The sequence below is a fragment of the Orcinus orca genome, chromosome 10 (assembly GCF_937001465.1).
Source record: "Orcinus orca chromosome 10, mOrcOrc1.1, whole genome shotgun sequence".
Taxonomy (NCBI): domain Eukaryota; kingdom Metazoa; phylum Chordata; class Mammalia; order Artiodactyla; family Delphinidae; genus Orcinus; species Orcinus orca.
In genome coordinates this window covers 71,752,265-71,769,947 of record NC_064568.1, presented here as the reverse complement: position 1 = coordinate 71,769,947, position 17,683 = coordinate 71,752,265, and the positions used below count along the sequence as shown (strand labels likewise).

Genomic DNA, 17,683 nt, shown 5'->3' with positions numbered 1-17,683 from the left:
CCGGAAGTCCAAATTCTCTGCCTAAGATCCTTACTTCGTCTTGATGAAAATCTTTCAGAGGTTCTATGACTTTTCCCTCCTCTCTCAACTTTCTGATAAGCTCTGTGTCGTTATAATGGTTTTTTTATTTTTATTTTTTTGTGACTTAAAACATTTTATTTATTTATTTTTATTTTTAAAACATCTTTATTGGGGTATAATTGCTTTACAATGGTGTGTTAGTTTCTGCTTTATAACAAAGTGAATCAGTTATACATATGTTCCCATATCTCCTCCCTCTTGCGTCTCCCTCCTTCCCACCCTCCCTATCCCACCCCTCCAGGCGGTCACAAAGCACCGAGCTGATCTCCCTGTGCTATGCGGCTGCTTCCCACTAGCTATCTACCTTACGTTTGGTAGTGTATATAATGGGTTTTGATGAGTTCAGCTTTGCCACTTGCAACAAGGGATGCACTTTCAATTAGATCAGGCCATAAAGTACCTTGGGCAAGGAAAACCTCCTCTGGTTTCAGGTGCATTTCTCCAATTACTTCATTGGCAATCTTGACAAAAGGATCCCCAATGATTTTTCCTTTCTCCTCGGGACTCGTAGTCATTTTAAGGTTTTGCTAATTCTCTTTCGTGGAGATCTGTCTTCATCTGATATTGGTAGAGCTGTTTGTTCCATTGTAGAAAGAATGAGCGGCATTTATCACTTTAACTTGAATTCCAAGTTTTTTGAGGGCCTCTTCAACAGACCAACATTCTCGTTTTCTCATAAAGCCGTTATCAATGTGCACAGCAATGACTTGACCTTGGTTTAAAGCACGATTCAACAAAGCTGTACAAACTGTTGAGTCCACTCCACCACTGAGCAAAACCAAAACTTTTGATGTGCCGACCCTCTCTTTGATCTCTTGAGTGCACTCAAGTTCTCTGTTCTGCACAGTGAAGGTCCCGCTGCACCCAGCTATGTCGAAGAGGAAATTCTTCAGTATTACTTTCCCATTTTCTGTAAGGCCAACTTCAGGGTGGAACTGGACTCCATATAATTTTCTAGATCCATTTGCTCTACCTGTTAGTGTTGGAGGGTCTCCTGCAGAGGCGGGGGGTGGCTGTGGCTCACCGTGGGGACAAGGACACGGGCAGCAGAAGTTGTGGGAAGTACTCCTTGGCTTGAGTCTGCCATTAGCCCCACCAAAGAGCTGGGTAGGCTCCAGTGCTGGGTCACCTCAGGCCAAACAACCAACCGTTTTAGGCATCCTGACAGCTACTTTTTCGACACAACCATGATTTAATATTATATTAAATTATTATATCAAAAAGAAATATATGTTTGCAACCTATTCCTTTGTAATTATTTAGCTACATTCTAATTCTGTGTATTTTACTCTGATCCATACGCTTCAGGTAATTTACATCTATTGTAGGCATATAGTGATATTGCCACGTAATAGAGGGAACTGCCCATCCATTCTCAACTCCGTATTCAGTGACGTCGTGTCAGGAGCTTGAAGCCCGCCATGCTGGGAGTATTTACACCTTGGCAGTTGGCAGACACAGTGAATCACAGTTGCGCCTCTCCTCCTCCAAAGAGCTGATAGTGAACATTTTCCAACCTACCAAGGCTGCAGCTCCCTGCAGGGCAGATCTGAGGCAGGAGCTCCCTTTCAGTCTGCTCTCAGATGATCCCCGAGGCTGGAAGAGGAGATGGGGCTGGTGCTGAGGAAAATCTCAGGGTGTGGTAGAGGCAGTCAGGGTGTGCTGGGCAGGACCTCCAGCCCCACCCCATCCCTGGGCCCCCATATTACTCCTGGAGCTGCCCCGACTGCATTATTGTCTCTCAATCCCCACTTCCCTAGCGGACTGCAGCCAATTCCTTATTCCCACACTGCAGTTCAGGAGGCATTCCAAGCTCCTTTGAGTGCCCAGCCTTGAGCACGCAGTCCCTAGGGATAATGATAATGACAGCAATTTACAGTCATTGCTTTTAAAATTCTCTCAACAACCCTAATCAGGTAGACATGGTTATCTTCCTCATCTCATGGAAGGGGCATCTGAAGCACGGAGAGATTCAGTAACTTGTGCAAAGTTGCACAGCCGTTACCAAGTCCAAACTTGCACTGCTCGCCGCATGACAGGGCAATCAACTGAGAAACGAGTTGTTGGGACAAGGAATAGTGATTTTATTCAGAAAGCCAGCAAATGGAGAAGATGGTGGACTAGCTTCGCAGAGAACCATCTTACCCTCGTTAGAATTCAGGCTTCTCTTATAGTAAAAGAGGAGGGGGTGTTATTGATCGCTGCAGCCCTCTTGGTGTCAGAATCCTTTGTCCTTGCAGCTGTCCCTGTATGTCCAGTCACGATGTTCCTATAAACCTCGAACAAAACAAATGTTATTGTCTGTTCCGCAACTTTGTATCTCTATATGAATGGAACAGTGTTATACCTTTAAAGGTCAGAGCCTTGAGAATGGGCTATCCTGTATATTTCAAGCTACAGGCAACATTCTTATCTTGTAGCAAAAGCAATGGAATGCAAAGGTGAAAGTAAAAGAAACAGATCCAATATGGAGTCAGATTTGTTCTTCCCTATTACACAGCTAGTAAGTAGCAGTCTGAAGTTGAGCCCAGGCCACTGGCTCCAGAGTCTACACTGTTTGCCATGAAGCAACTCTATGACATGAGAGGTAAGGGCCCTAAGCTCGGGGAGCTTATGCTGGGGTGGGGAGATCAGGAATATCTGGGCCTCGAGAGAGACAGATGGCATTTTGCCAGGAAAAGATGGCGATCAGAAGAGGGCATCCCAGGTGGAGGCAACAGACAGTGCAAAGGTCCAGAGTGTGGGGGAGAAAGGGCTGTTCAGGGAAGAGGGAACGGCCCCAGCTGCCTGTCACTTCGACGGCCTCACCCACCCTGGAGAAGCCTGCCTTTGGGGCTTCAAAATGACAACCTTCCAAAAATAACTTATCTTCAGCTTTCTCTCTGTCTTTGCTCAGTGATTCACATGTTCCTCAAGGTGGTAGTAAAGTAGATTAGTTCCATAACACAGAGACTGGGGAAATTGTGTGTGCGTGTGCATGCTGGGGCAGGAGGTGGCAGGGAGGAGACCTGGTAGAGTGAATGTGGCATCTGGCTTGGGATTAAGCATTTTCCTCAAGTCTGTTCATTACCTGCCTTGAGCAAAGCCAAGTGGTAGAGGCTGGTGAGGGCAGGGCAGGAGGGGCGACTGCTGTGCCTGGTTGTTCTCGACGCTCTCTCTGAGTAGCTCAGAATTTGCTGTCCTGGTCACTCTCAGGAGGTTAATGAGACAGTGAACATCTCTGGGTCAACTGTTACGTTATCCAGCATCCTTTGTGAGAGCCATCTATGCAATCAATCCCTCCTGGAAGGACAGGCTTCTCTTTCTGAACTCTGAGCAGAGACCACCCTCTTTGCAGGAGAAATTTCATCTCTCCGGATGAGTCTGTTGGCCTCTTTTTATCTGCTCTGGTGAACTATATAACCTAAGCGTCCACATCTAAGGGATTGCATCCTGTAAATTGAACGCTGCTCTGTGTAATGAGTTCCAGAAAACAGAGAAGCCCCAGTGGAAATTTCCATTGAGGTTCAGCATAACCATTCTTCCCGGAAAAATACTCTCGGACAAGGTAATAGAAATCCTTGTTTGCCTGGAATCTTAAAGAGAAGAGTGCTGGTGGGAGGAGCCCAGGGACTCTTGTTTCTCCAGAAGTTTCCAGAGGTTTTGAAGACCTTGCGGTCACTGACTGTTCTGGCAATAAGCACGGCATCTGCAGAACTGAGGATTCATGGTTGAGAGACGAATGAACTCAAGCCCACGCCCTTTTGAGCACAGCAGAGGAGGGGTTAGGAATAAGCACCACTGCGTCCAGGGTGGACTGGTGGTGAACACATGGGGTGCATGCGTCCAGAGGCTGAGTGTGGAGGGACTCCCTGCCTGCGGGTCAGAGGTGAGCCTTCTGCAAGGTTATTGGTTCTGGATCTAAGAGGTCAGCAAATCTCCCCCAAATGAGAGCTCTTAACTACAATGTATTTTCCCTTTTGCCTGGGCTACCAGGACATTCACAGGGAAAATTAGTGTTCAGCTGGTGACTAGACATTGCAGGTACGTGACATATCTATTAGTGGAAGCTTTGGGTCCTTGTTAAAATTGTGCTGGGGGAGAAAAAAGAATGGAGGCAACATATAACACTAAAATAGAAGTGTTTTTTCAGAATTAATCTTTAGCCTCAAAGAGTGACTCTTTGTGAGGCCCTGGAGAGGAGAGGGTGGGGAACCACACAGTCAGTCAAGGGAGTCTTTGCACCCCTCTGCCTGGTGTGTGGTGTTCCTCTGCTTCCCTCATGCTAATCCTCCCACGGCACCTCTAATAAGCCCACACCCCAAACAGTTCTAGCCCCTCCACGTTCTCCAGGCTGTCTCCTATCCAAGCCCATTCATTGGTTCATCCATCAGTCCATCGATCTATCCATCCCCCCCCCCCCCACTCTCAGCAAACACTGAGCATTCTTCCTCTGTTCCAGGACAGGGCTATCTATGCATTGACTAAGAATTGGGATCTGCCTTTCAGTAGCCTTTGCATCCAGTAAGGGAGAAGATTTACCAATGGGTAAGTTCAAGAGACGTTAGGATAGTGGAATAGTAGTCAATTTAGGGTTCAGAGAAGAGGGAGCATGGACTTTGGGACCAGGCTGTCTGGGTTTGGAATCCTGGCTTCATCACTTATTAGCTGTGTGACCATGGGCAAATTACTTGACGTCTCTGTGTCTCAGTTTTCTCAGCTGTCAAACGGTATTCCGTTGGACCTGCCTCAGAAGGTTGTCCTGGTTATCCACCGCTGCCTAACAAAGTACTCGTGCCATTTTATTACACCTCATGGTTTTGTGGTCAGTTACTCAGGCAGTTGGCTGCTTGGTGCTTTTGCCCCACGTGGCATCAGCTGAGGTCACTCAATGGTACTTCAGCTGGAAGGTCCCAGATGGCTTCACTCACGTGTCTGGCACCTCGGCCAGGATGGCTGAAAGGCTGGGTGCAGCTGGGACTGTCCACTAAAGCACGTGAATGTGGTCCCTCCAGCATGGCAGTCTTGGACTAGTCAGACTCTTTCCGTGGAGGCCCAGGGCTGCCAAAGAGAGCGCAGCAAGAGATGGAGGTGGAAGCTGCTAGTGTCTTCAGGTCTGCTCTAGAAACTGGCACGGTATCGCTTCCACCACATTGTACTCATCACGTGGACCCCGGGCCTGCCCAGGTTCAAAGTGAGAAGACTGAGACTCAAACTCTCCAGTGGGAAGAGCGGAAAGGATTTGTGGCCATTCTTGAAGCACCACAGTTACCCGAAGATGAAATGAGTTAATATGCGAAAGCAGCTAGAGCCGTGACTGACAGCGAAAGGGACATACAAGTGTTTGTCGTTGTTGCTTTAATTACCGCCCTTGCGCTGAGTCTTAATAGATGAGTCTGTGCTCTCTTGACAGACAGCCATGGGGAGCTGGGGAATGGTGGGTTTCAGATGGATGGTGTTATTAGCACGTAGTCGTGTTTCGTGGGCAATCTTGTGAGAGTCCTGGTCTTTGCTAATTCGAAGTAGATGATCAGACCTACTGATATATGCAAACCATGTAAGTGATTGCTAACTAACAGGTCTCACATCCCTCCCAGGGACAACCAGGGACCCAGCCTGGTGGGAGACCCAGAGGGCAGGATGGCTTGGAGGCCAGCCCCCTCACCCAGGACACGTGGGCTCAGCTCCGAGGTGCTCACAGACCCAGAAACACACAGATGAGGAGACACGGCTCTGGGCCGCCTGCCTGGGCTGCCCCTCCCAGAGCCCACAGCTTAATTGGAAAGGGCCATTTCAACATCTTAGCAGAAAATGGAGTTTTTCTTTCCTTGATGTCGTGATTTGACTGGGGGTTAGCAAAGCATCAGTGAATCCTAAATGTCTATTTTAAAAGATCAAGTCTTCATTTCAGCTTGGCACAGGGCCCTGCTCTCCCTTTGTGGGAGGAAGATAAAACGCTTTCATGCACGTCCTTCTGCCTTGAATGCGGGCTGGTTAAACATCTCTGGTAATGGCTGGGCTGTGCCAAAGATTTTTTCTCTTCCCAGTAGCAGTTCCTGCCTTTAAACGGCTTCCACGGGAAAGAGCCATAACACACATGCAGAACAGAGGCTGAGAAAGGCTTCCAGGAGGAGGGCTTGTTTCCGAGGGGCAGGTGCAGTCGTGGCTTGAGCCCAGCTCGGTCCCTCACATCGATTACCTTATGTAATCCTTACTAGGCTGGGGTGAGGGGTGGGGGGAGAAATGAGGGTTATTTTTACCGCCCTTTATAGTTGAGACATCTGGAGCCCAGAAGGGCTGAGTGGACCGGACCATCCAAGGTCACACCCCTGGCGGGGTAGAGTGGGGGGCAGAGCAACTCCTACCCAAGTGTGTCTGACTCTGTGTTTTTACTCTGCCAGGAAACATGGGGGTCCTCCCCACCTCCTCGTCATTCCCTTCACCCCATTACTAGCCCTTGTACAGATGCGGACCCACTCTGGCGGGGGCCCCCCACTCTGAGCGGACCAGTGGTGGGTGCCACAGCTTGGTGATGTGATTTACCTAGGAAGACCCCAAAGCATGGCATGTACTGACTCTGAATGAGAGCACAGAACCAGGGTGGGCGCACAGGGTGCGCTGAAGGGGAGGGAAGGGGGCGTTTTGAGAGCCCTAGAGGAGGGGAGGGAGGACGGCAGAGGACACCTCATGGTGCCATTCTGAGAGCCCAGAGCTGTGGGTCCACAGCCCAGCCATTTCACTGAGGCGTCACTGCATGGCCTTGGAAAAGCCTTGTCTCCACCAGCAGCCTCAGGCTCTTCATTTTAAGGTTGAGTGACTGTGCTTTAGGCTTTCTGATGTCCCTTTCAGTCCTGAGACTCTGGGAGTTTTTCAGTGCTGCTAAGCACAGCTGTACAGGTTGTGCACTGCACAACTCCAGGTAGGTGCCACTGGCAGACTGCACTGTGAGTCTGCGTCCCGTTCCACGGTCCTGGAGTCTATAAATGGGGATATAGATAGGACATGAGATCAGAGAAGCGGGGAGAAGTTCCAAGCAGAGGGTGGCCTGTGACCACATTTTCTCCAATCAAGAGCCAGACAAGTATTTATACTGCAAAAAGGAGTGGTCACATAGGTGTGTCTGGACCTGTGGTGAGAGATCTCTGGGGTTTGTCACTCAGCAGCCACATATGAGCATGACCACTTTGATTGGCTCTGATTTAAAAGCACAGTGTTGGTCCACTAGGGAGAGACCCCTTTGATGGGTCTAAGATGTGGGGCCTCCAGTTGTCAGAGGCAGCTTCCTACGGGAAGTCTTCCGACAGTCCTGTAAGCCTGAGACTCCTCAGCCACACTGCCTGCAAGGATTATGTATTTGGTTAGTACTTGCTGATGACTATTGCCGCAAGGAAAACAACTGCGTCTCCCCTCAGGCTGGGGCTCCCTGAGGGCGGGGCCGCGTCTCCCCTCAGACCGAAGTTTCCCTGCCATCGGAAAGTGTGTCTCTGTCCTTCATTCATTCATTTGATATTGACCGAGGACCTATTTCGTGCCAGACACTGTTCTAGGCTCTCAGAACATTATACTGATAAACAGCAAACAATTCTTGCCATTGCTAAGCGCTAAGAAGCAGGGTTGTGTGACTGGTTCAACTGGGGTGTTTTGGGAAGGCCTTTGTGAGCTGTGAGATCCAGCAATAAGGAGGAGACAGGCGTGGGAAAGTCTGGGTGAAAAGCATTCCAGGCAGAACCAACCACAGGGCAAAGGCCCTGAGGTGGGAGGAAAAGAAAGGTCAGGGTGTCTGGGCATAGCGAGCGCCTGACTGCCATCCCGTGGGGTCTCCCGGAGCTTTCTGTGGCTTCTCCGTGGTATGGGCTCTGGGCTCTGTCCCCTGCCCGCCTTCCTCTGCTGCCCCAGGATATCACGGAGGACGTGTCCTGCCAGCGCAATGCCCTTCCTGCAGCCGCCCCCGGCCGCCCGCCTCTCCAGCCACACTCTGGACTCCCTGCCCCCAGCCTCCTTGCTATTGCAGACCTGGTCTCCTGAGCTCAGCCCCTTGTGTCCTGTTCCTTAGAGCCATCTTAAGCAAGCAAGGAGAAAACCTCCTTGACCTGAATTTTGGATTTACAGACAGGGTGCCAGAGAAACATGTAGCTGGGCAGATTCAGGAAGGCCCTCACCTCCAGTCCGTCTTCTGGAACTGACGGTAATCAGCCCCAGGCCCTGTCCCAACTTTCTCCAGCCCCCCAGTACAGACATCCTATAACAGAGGCCAGTAAGTGCCTGGCCTTGTCATGTCCCCGCAAATGGGCTGTTAAGAGGCCAGGCTGGGAAGTCACACTGAGCCATTGTTGAAATCTGTCGAGTTATTTCACCTCTCAGGTCCTCCGTTTCCCCAGATACAAAATGGGAATAATGGCGTGTACTAGGTAGGATTGAAATTGGATAACAGATACTTGGGAGGGTAATGCTTGATTAATTATTGATTACTGTGGGTAATGCTTATTGTTCGTGTGCCAGGCACCATTCTTCATTTTTATAAGCAGTATCTCATTTAAGCTTCATAGCCCAATGAGGCAGGCACGTTATCATCCCCATTTCTGAAATGCAGACACTGAGGTACAGGGAGGCCACCCAGCTGTTCAGGAAAGCTACCGGAGAGTGGTCCACAGCCAGGGCTGGCACTGTCTCCCTAGGGGATGTGTTGACATATGAGTGTGTGGTTTTGGGTTGTCACAGTGGCTGGGGCCATCTTGCGGGGTTGGGGGACAGTGGGGATTCCTAGTGAATGTGCCCCCTGGGGCAATGTGTGGACTAGTCCTACACAGGAAGAACTGACCACCCCAAGTGCCAACAGACCCCTGTTTTGAGAAACACTGATTCCAGAACTACCCCTCATTAACAGAAGAAGGATTGAGTCCCAGGTAAGGTGACTAGTCCAGGCTCACCTGATACATCAGGGCAGAACTAGGACCACAGCCACATCCTCACCTCGACCATCACTTCACGGCGCAGAGCCCACGCCAGAATTTGAACCACGTTCAGGGTCAGGCCCGCTGGCAGCACTGGACTGGTGTGTCCCTCAAAAGCCACCGGGTGTGGCCTGTGATCCCCTTTCCCAGCCTGAGGAAGGACCCCCTCACCCAGTCCTGGCTTGAAAGGTGATTTTTTTTTTTTTTTGCAATACGCAGGCCTCTCACTGCTGTGGCCTCTCCCGTTGCGGAGCACAGGCTCCGGACGCGCAGGCTCAGCGGCCATGGCTCACGGGCCCAGCCGCTCCGCAGCATGTGGGATCTTCCCGGACCGGGGCACGAACCCGTGTCCCCTGTATCGGCAGGCGGACTCTCAACCACTGCGCCACCAGGGAAGCCCGCTCCTCTCATTTTGGGTGTGTGTGTTTGTGTGGGCAGATGGACTGGCTCTCCTCTCTTCTTGCCCCAGGGAGTTGGTTTGTTTCCCACTTGGTGGGAATACCACCACTGTAACCCTGGCCTCTGTCTATCCAGCTCTCAGGCCACAGGTGGATCCTGGAGCATCCACTGCCTATGAAATCTGGGTTGGGGAAACATCTGCTGAATCCTCTGTCCCCAAACCTCTTCCTGAGATTTCCTTGCCATTCATGTGCTTGAAATTTTACCATCAGAGATTCATTTCTTTGTGACCTGGCCTGGGGTGGTGGGTGGGTGATCCCTCTTTTCTTTTCTTGTTCCCTAATTGAATCAGGATTATTTTCATTGTAAATGATAGTTAGAACACTTAGCTTGGTCTCAGCTGATATAACTGAATGAATTATTGAAAAGTTCAGATTATTGAAAAGTCTCTGGCTTCAGGCATGGTTTGATCCAGGGGTTCTCCTTGTTAGCAGGACTCTGGCCCCATTTTGTTGTGATTCCCTGGGCTCCACTCTACTCCTGGGTCAGTTTTCTCTTCTGACCACCCTCCCCCCAATCCCACCACATTGGTGACTACAGAACCATCTGGAGGCAAACAGCTTCTCTCTGAGAGGTTCTGATAAAAGAAGAAGGAGCTTTGGAGAAGCCCCCCCCCCATACATCTCATAACTCATTGGCCCAAACTGGGTTATGTATTCCCTCTACTTCCCTCCCCCAGCAATCACTGTGGTCCAGGTGATGGAATCAGTTATCCCTGGGCAGTGTCATCATATTTATTACATAGCAGACTATGGTCCTTGGACAGAGAGAACCTTCAGACCGTAATGCAGACCTGCAAGCTGGGGGAGGGAAAGGGGCAGGAACGCCTCAGACCACCATTCACCAGGTCACGCACAACGGCAGCATCTCAGGCCGCCCAATGGGGAGCTCCCCAGCAGACTGCCCATTAGACGAGTCCGGCTCCGGGCAGAAATGGCCAAGCCCCAGCACCTGCCATGCTGGGTCACTGGCTGGCCCTGACTGGGAGGAACTGGCCTGAGCTCCAGAACTGAGGTGGCCCCTGAAGGTGCTATAACTGGAGGCTCTCAGCTAACTGCCCTCCTACCACTGAACAGGAAATTCCTCCTTGAAGAGGGATCTGAGAGGCATGCCTCCACAGCCACCTCGCAGCTAGGAAATAGACCAGGACTCAGACTCCAGGGGTCTGGGGCCAGACGCCTGTGTACTTAACCCCTTGGTAGACAGTGGTGGGGGGGTATAAGGAGCACAGCGTTAGTCTTGGGTATCCTGGCTGTGCCACCACCAGCTATGTGTCCCTGGGCAAGTCGCTACATTCATTCATTCATTTATTCCAGCACTTAGCATTTGCTGAGTGTCAAGCCATGTGCTAAACCCCAGGAATTAATGCGAGGAATCACAGGTTCTGCTCCAGCAGATCACTGGGCCGGGAATAGGGTGTTGGACCTGTGCAAGCTGGGACACAGGCACTGTTGTCCATCCCACTTCATGCAGAGGTGGCCTGTTCTCTCTCCAAGCTACCTCTCTGCCATGAGGCTCAGTGGCTTATTGACCTTGGGGCAGGGTTTATGCCTGGGGGTCTGGATACAAGGGCTTTGGCACTCCAGACCCCAGGGCAAGTCCTCCATCTTTGCCTTTATCCAGACACAGCATGTCCAGGCAGAGAGCCAGGCCAGCTGGGCAGGAACCATCAGTTAAACAATAGACATTCATCAGCTGATGGATGAGTCTGAGAGAAATCAACAAACTCATTTAAAAAACCGAGCACCAGGAATTTCCCAAGTCCTTTTCCTTACCCAGCCAGCCAAGATGCATGACCTTGAAGAGGTCCCTTATCTTGCTGCAAATTATTGCCAGGAAAATCTATGGCCAATTAAACAAGCAAATGTTCCCCTTGCACCTTTTACTTTCTCTTAAATAAGCTCCGGCCTGACCTATGGGTGAAGATGCTGGACTCACCTGTTCCCTTCATCAGACTAAACATTTCCCTGATGGCACAGACACCAGGGCTTGGTTATTAAATCAGCAAAACCCAAACGCTCCCAAGATAAACTCCTGATGATGTGATAATAGCAGTCACCCTGTAGAATCCCACCTGTGCATATCAGCAGTGGAAATGTCATCATCAGCAGGCATCCTGGTTAAAACAGCCCAACAGGTCATTTGCTGATTTACTGCTCAGATGCTAAAACACGAATGTAAACAGGCTCCAAGTGGCCAATGGAAAAACACTGACAGTGCAAAATGCTTTTCCTCACCTTCACCAGGGAAAGTCCCGGAAACGCTGAGCATCCCTGGTCTTCCTCTCCTACTCCAGCCACTTTGGGCCAGTGTGAAGGAATATACAGACTGGAGGGTTGCGGTGATCTCGGAGAGGCAGCAGTGAGTGGTGGTGTGAAGCGAGATCTTAATTCCCTGCCCAGGAATTGAGCCTATGTAACCTGGATGAAAACCGGAAATCCTAGCCACCACACCCACTGGCTCTTGCCCCCAGTAAAAAATGCACTTCTCATGGAGGCAAAACTGTAAAAACAGGTACAAAGTTTATTTTTAGAGACATAGCACAACAACACGTGGGAGAGCACACAGAGAAACCGTTTGTTTAGTTAAGACAGAAGCGAGGCAGAGATTCCCACCCGGAGAGAAAGGGTGTGGGCGTTCTCCCTGAGGAGAAGGAGTGCAGTAAAGAGGCGATTAAATCATTTATGCAGGGCGGTTCTTCCAGGTCTTTGTGTACCTTTGGCCAATTATCTGGTTTCTTTTTCCACACCTGACCTGCCTTAGGAGCCTCCCCCACATATGTGTGCAACTTTTTTCCAAAATGGATTTCAGCCCAGAGGCCTATGGGATGGCCTTAGCATCACATTATTATGGGGTGGTTCCACCTCCTTTTTGACCCCCAAGGAGCCTTTCTGCGCATGTGCAATACTTCCCTTGCCCCAAGGATGGGAAATGTATGACCTCTTGATCTTTTAACAGGGTTTAGTCCTACTCCATCCCTGCCATAAAAATGTCCAACGTCTGGTTATTTACCTTATTTCTGTTGCTAGGTTTTATATCGAGGTGCAGATCTGGAGATATAGACAGGAGTCAGGTCATAAATATGTAGTCCTGGAGCCCGTTTGTCTCTTGTTTCAGAAATGTAAACGGGGCTGGTAATGAATGTCTGGCCTGAAGCCCAACTTCTTCTCACCCCAGGAAGTGTGAACAGGAAGCCAGTTGTAAATATCTAGCCTGGAGCCCGTCTATCTCCTGCCATAGCAGGGGGCATAATTTTTTTCCTAAAATGAGCCATAACCCACCACCTACCCTCTCCCCAGCTCTGCCTGTTGGGCAGATGTGCTACGGTGACACCGCCCACTCCTCACTGTGCCCACCCCTCAAGGGTAATTGTTTATTCTCCTCTTTCAGTCTCTGCCTGTCTTATTCTCTCTCATCTGCTTTTTCTCTATCCCATCTTTTTCTCTCTCCTCCTTTTCCTGAGGTGGGTCTTCCCTGACTTTCCATTTTAACACGCTCACATCAGGAAGTTCTTTCTAAACCCTGGGCCAGACTCGGGGGTGTTTCCCTAACCCTAGGCCGGTCTTGGTGTGTCTGAGTCACATTTCCCCTCTTGCCCTCACAGGGACTGTCCTTGCTGTGGTGATCCCAGTCTGGTCCTAGTGAAAGGTCAGGCTCCCCCAGCAGGCAGATGGAGAGCAGCCCAGAGCCACCGCCAGCCCTCAGGGCAGCTCTGGGTAAACTAGAAAAGAGGTGCCCCTTCTTCGAGGTAGAGGTAGCTCCCGTGTCAGGGTGCACATCCCAAGGGCTTCAGCCCCGTGCTACCCCTTGGCCAAGCACCCTGTATGCAGCACGTGGAAGACAGGGCTGCCAGGACCTATTTCTCTGTGAGATGCAGCTCTGGGGATGGGGACAGAGGGATGGCTGTGGACTAAGTGGGTTCTTCCCAACTGCTACAGAGGCAAAGTCCAGAGTGACCACCTGCAAAGGCTAGTGGCCATGGATTTCCCTGGGGAGCTTGCTTAACATGCAGATTGCTGGCCCTGCACCCAGGGAACCTGCTGCAGTGGGTTTGGCCTGGGCCCTGAACCGAGCTCCCCGGGTGATTCTGATGCAGCCCACACTCTGAGAGTCCCCGGTTCCCCAGAGCAGAGCCTTTGCAGATTTGTATCCCAAGAATGAACACATTTTACCTCTCACCCCCAAAATAAGGGTATTAATTTGTAAGTTTTATACATGTAATACTGAAAGCTACGACATTAAGTAATAGAAGGAAAACATTTTTTAAAGGTAAAAATAAATACAAATAGGAATTGTAATATTTCCTCCCTACCCGCCTCAATTCTGCTTTCTAACCCTCTGTGCTCCCCACTTTGGAGGCCATGGCCACAGGGACTGGGAGAGGAGATTCAACCACTGAGAATGATGCCCGAAATTCAGCCTCTGTGCACAGGTGCCGAATTGAACCTCAGAGACGGAGTTCTGGGTGAAGTAGCAAAGAATAGCTTTATTGCTTTGCCAGGCAAAGGGGGACACAGCAGACTCGTGCCCTGAAAAACTGTGCATCCCAACCTGGGGGAATGTGGTGAGGAGTTTTATAGCAAGGGTTCAAGGGCGGAGTTGCTGGTAAGGGTCAGAGTGGGAGGGGGGGTTGCTGCAGTCCTTTAATCTGGTCTCAGGTGGTCTCCTGATGAGCTTTGCAAGGTTATCAAACTGTGATCTTCTCTGGAATGAATGCTGACGTCTTCCATTTGTTGGGGGTTTTAGATCTGTAAAGAGCTCAAGATATTTTTATGTGTATCAGCTTAAGGCGGCACTAGGACCCTGCTTCAAGGCTGCCCTGTTGTTTCTTGCCTGCTCCTCCCTTGTCTCTGCATCCTCTCCCTTCCCTGATTAGCAACTGTTTGAAAGGTTTCCAGGCCCAGGAGCCCCACAGGGTCATGCTCAGTTTCAAGATCATGAGTCATCTCCCCCTTATGGGAGGAAAACCAGGAGGTTTTCTCAGGAGGAAACCCAGACGCTTATGATCAGGGTGAAACCTCAGGCTCCCCTTCCCTCCACTGTGAATTCCTCGTGATTCTGCTGCCTTTGGAGGGTGTGGGGAGCTGTGGCGAGCCATGGCGGGGCACCCCCTGACTCCCGAGGTGCTCCCTGACTGCCCGTGCTGCAGGCCACGCTCCTTTCTCTCTCTAACGTTGCATCCCGGCCACTGTGCTGTGAATCAGGCCTGTGCTGATTTAGTGGCGAGTCCTGAAAGGGTGACAGGCTTCCTCACCTGTGAGATGAGAGGGGTGGGCTGAGTGACTGCTTGGTCTCCTTCCAGCCCCGACGAGCGAGGCTCCCATCAACCGTGGTGACGCCATTCATGAGTGGGAGAGTAAGTGGCGGCCTTGGAAAAGACTAGGAACGAGAAGCGAAAGCTGGTTAGTAAGGAGATAACCGTACTCCAGCCAGTTCTTTGGGAGAGAAAGGCATGGGAGGGTCAAGGGTCCCCACAGCAAAGGCAGCAGGACTTGGTCTAGGTGCTGCAGGCAGGATCGGCAGTCACTTCATCCGAATTCTAGTCCGGACTCTGCCTGGAGCAAGTTTCCTTTTTTTTTTTTTTTGAAGTATAGTTGCTGTACAATATTATATGTTACAGGTGTACAATATAGCGATTTACAATTTTTAAAGGTTATACTCCATTTATAGTTATTATAAAATATTGGCTCTATTCCCCGTGTTGTACAATACATCCTTGTAAACAAGTTGCTTCTTTTTCCTAACCTCAGTTTTCAAAAAAGCAGGATTGGGCTAGATAATCACTGTGGATGCTACCGTGGGTGTAGTCTAAAATGGACTTTTCCAAAATGCGGGCCATGAAAAAATTTTAATTATTTGGTGAGGCAGGGGAGGGCATGGCAGAATAGGAAGTTTCCTTGAAACTTTTGTTTCAGGTGTGTGTGTGTGTGTATGCATGCATGTGTACTGGGTCACTGTGCCAGTCCATGTCCCAAGAGGAAACAGAAGACACACTTCAATGACAATAATTGGCATCGGGCTTCATGGACTGTTTACAAAGGTGGAGAATAGGGAAAGCATGGATGCAGGACCAGGGGCTGGCAGCAGTAGGGCTGCTACCACCCCTGAGGCAGAAGGAACGTAGGGAGGGAGTGCTTTCCAGAACCCAACAGGGGAGTCCTGTAGAAAAGGCCACCTTGAGAGGAGCCACAGCCTTTTATGGAGGGACAGCCAGGCTGCTGCAACCCAGCAGGAAGGAAGCCAGGAGGGAAAATACCCCTAGCTTCACTCTCCATCCTTCCATGTCCTGCTGGAGCTACCCACTCGCAGAGCCTCCCAGAGGCCAGAGGGCAAGAAAGCCACGGGCGCAGTGCCCTACAGCTCCTGGGGCAGAGGGATCCCAAGGGGCGAAGGGACAATTTCCAGCCCAGGGAGATGTCCCATCTATATCTTCCCATGGATTGCAGTCAAGTGCTCTTAAAAACCATCGTCCATTGGAGACCAAGGTGGCCTTGGGAGCCTGCATGGGTTTGAAGGCAGCCAGAATTAGGCTTGGATCCTGGCCCTGCCACCTGCAGGCTGCCTGACCTTGGACAGACTACTCACCCAAGGTGAGCCTTAGCCACCATACGTGTGAGAGCTGGGACCATGATGCTGGCTGTGCAGGTTGGCCACATGGGTTAGAAATAATAACTGAGAAATGCCAGGCACCTGGGACGTTCAGCATCACTCCTTTGCTCTAAGCGTGACAACAGGAATTAGTCACAGCCCTTTCTAAGCACCCGGGTGCCTGTCTCTGTTTCTTTAAACAGCACCCTTGTACTGGATGGTCCTTCTTTCGTCTCCATCCTCGCCACCCAGCCTTTGGTTGCTCCATTTCTTCTGCAAGCAATTATTGATGAAATGATTTATAAATTACAAGGTGTTTACTGCTCTTGGAGAAAACATAGACCACTTATCAACAAAATTTACTGAGACATTAAGTGGTAAGAAGGACTAAAGCCCAAGGAAGGACCCAGAACGGGAGTAGCTTTCCTGGGGAGCCTGAGGTCAACGCGTATTTTCACCGTTATTCCCACTTGCAGTGGCAGGTCCTGGAGGCGAGGAGCCTGCTCTGCTCAGAGGAAAGACAGCCAGGGAGCTTCCTTTGCACCTGCACTGTGACTTGGGTTGAACCTAAGGCCTCCCTTGCTCCTGCTCTGGGGGCCCAGTCCCTTTGATTTTGTTGGGGAAAAAAAAACCCAAAATCAGTGTGTTTCTCTCCTTAACAAACACCGGGATTCCTTTTTCAGGGCAAAGCAAACCAGACTGCTCAGGCTTCCATTAATTGACTACATCTTATCGGAGCCTCAGTTTCCTCAACTGGAGAGTGGAAATGGTAACTCCTGCTTTATGGGTTGGCTGTGAAGTGTAGAAATGAGTATCTGATAGAGCCTGGATCGAGTCAGTGAATGGAGATTCTGGTGGGGCCTCTGGGTAAATTCTCCCAGGATAACAGCCCGGATCAGCCTCCCCAGGCAGCCGTGGCTCTTCCTCTGTAAGCAGGGCAGCTTGATTTGCAGAGATTCTCCCTTTGTTGATGCCACTGAAGGCTGCCTATGGCTCTGCTGAAAGGCAGTGATAATTACACCTGGTGTGGGACTGGGGGGAAGTGTGGCGGGAGACTGCTCTGCTGTGTGGTACGTGCTCATTTGCATTAAGATCAGAAGCATCGTGTGCCTGCGTGTGTGTGGGTGTGTGCGCGTGCGTGCACACACACATATACTTGTGCAAGACTGCAACTGAGGCTTGTCATTGGTGCTTTGGTAACAGAGAGGATCAGGGGAGCAAACCGGGAGCACTGACTCTAAAGGGATGACACTGCAAATGGCTCAGAGGACATCCTTGTCCTTCCATGACCGTCCTGGGTGCTGGCTGAGGGCAGGGTTCCAAAACCAGACGGCTCAGGCTGGGTTCTAATCCAAGCTTTACCGCCTTCCAGCTGGATGGCCCTGGCAAGATACTTTAGCCTTTCTGTGCCTTGGTTTCTTTCATTGAAGATGGGGATAGAAGTGTGTTGTGATGAAGATTGCATGAGTCAGTACAGGTCAGGAGGCTACAATAAGGCCGGGCACATACTAAGCAACATAAAATGCGTTACCTCTCATCACCGGCGTCAGCTTCTTCCACATCATCTTCCCCTCTGCCTCTTCCGTCATCACTGTCATCAACATCATCATCATCATTATTATCTT

The 17,683-nt window shown here is 50.4% G+C and overlaps 1 pseudogene; it reads right to left on the bottom strand.

Annotated features, from left to right (window-relative positions):
- Positions 1-284: 284 nt before the first annotated feature.
- Positions 285-17,647, bottom strand: LOC101281811 (GMP synthase [glutamine-hydrolyzing]-like; annotated as a pseudogene).
- Positions 17,648-17,683: the final 36 nt, after the last annotated feature.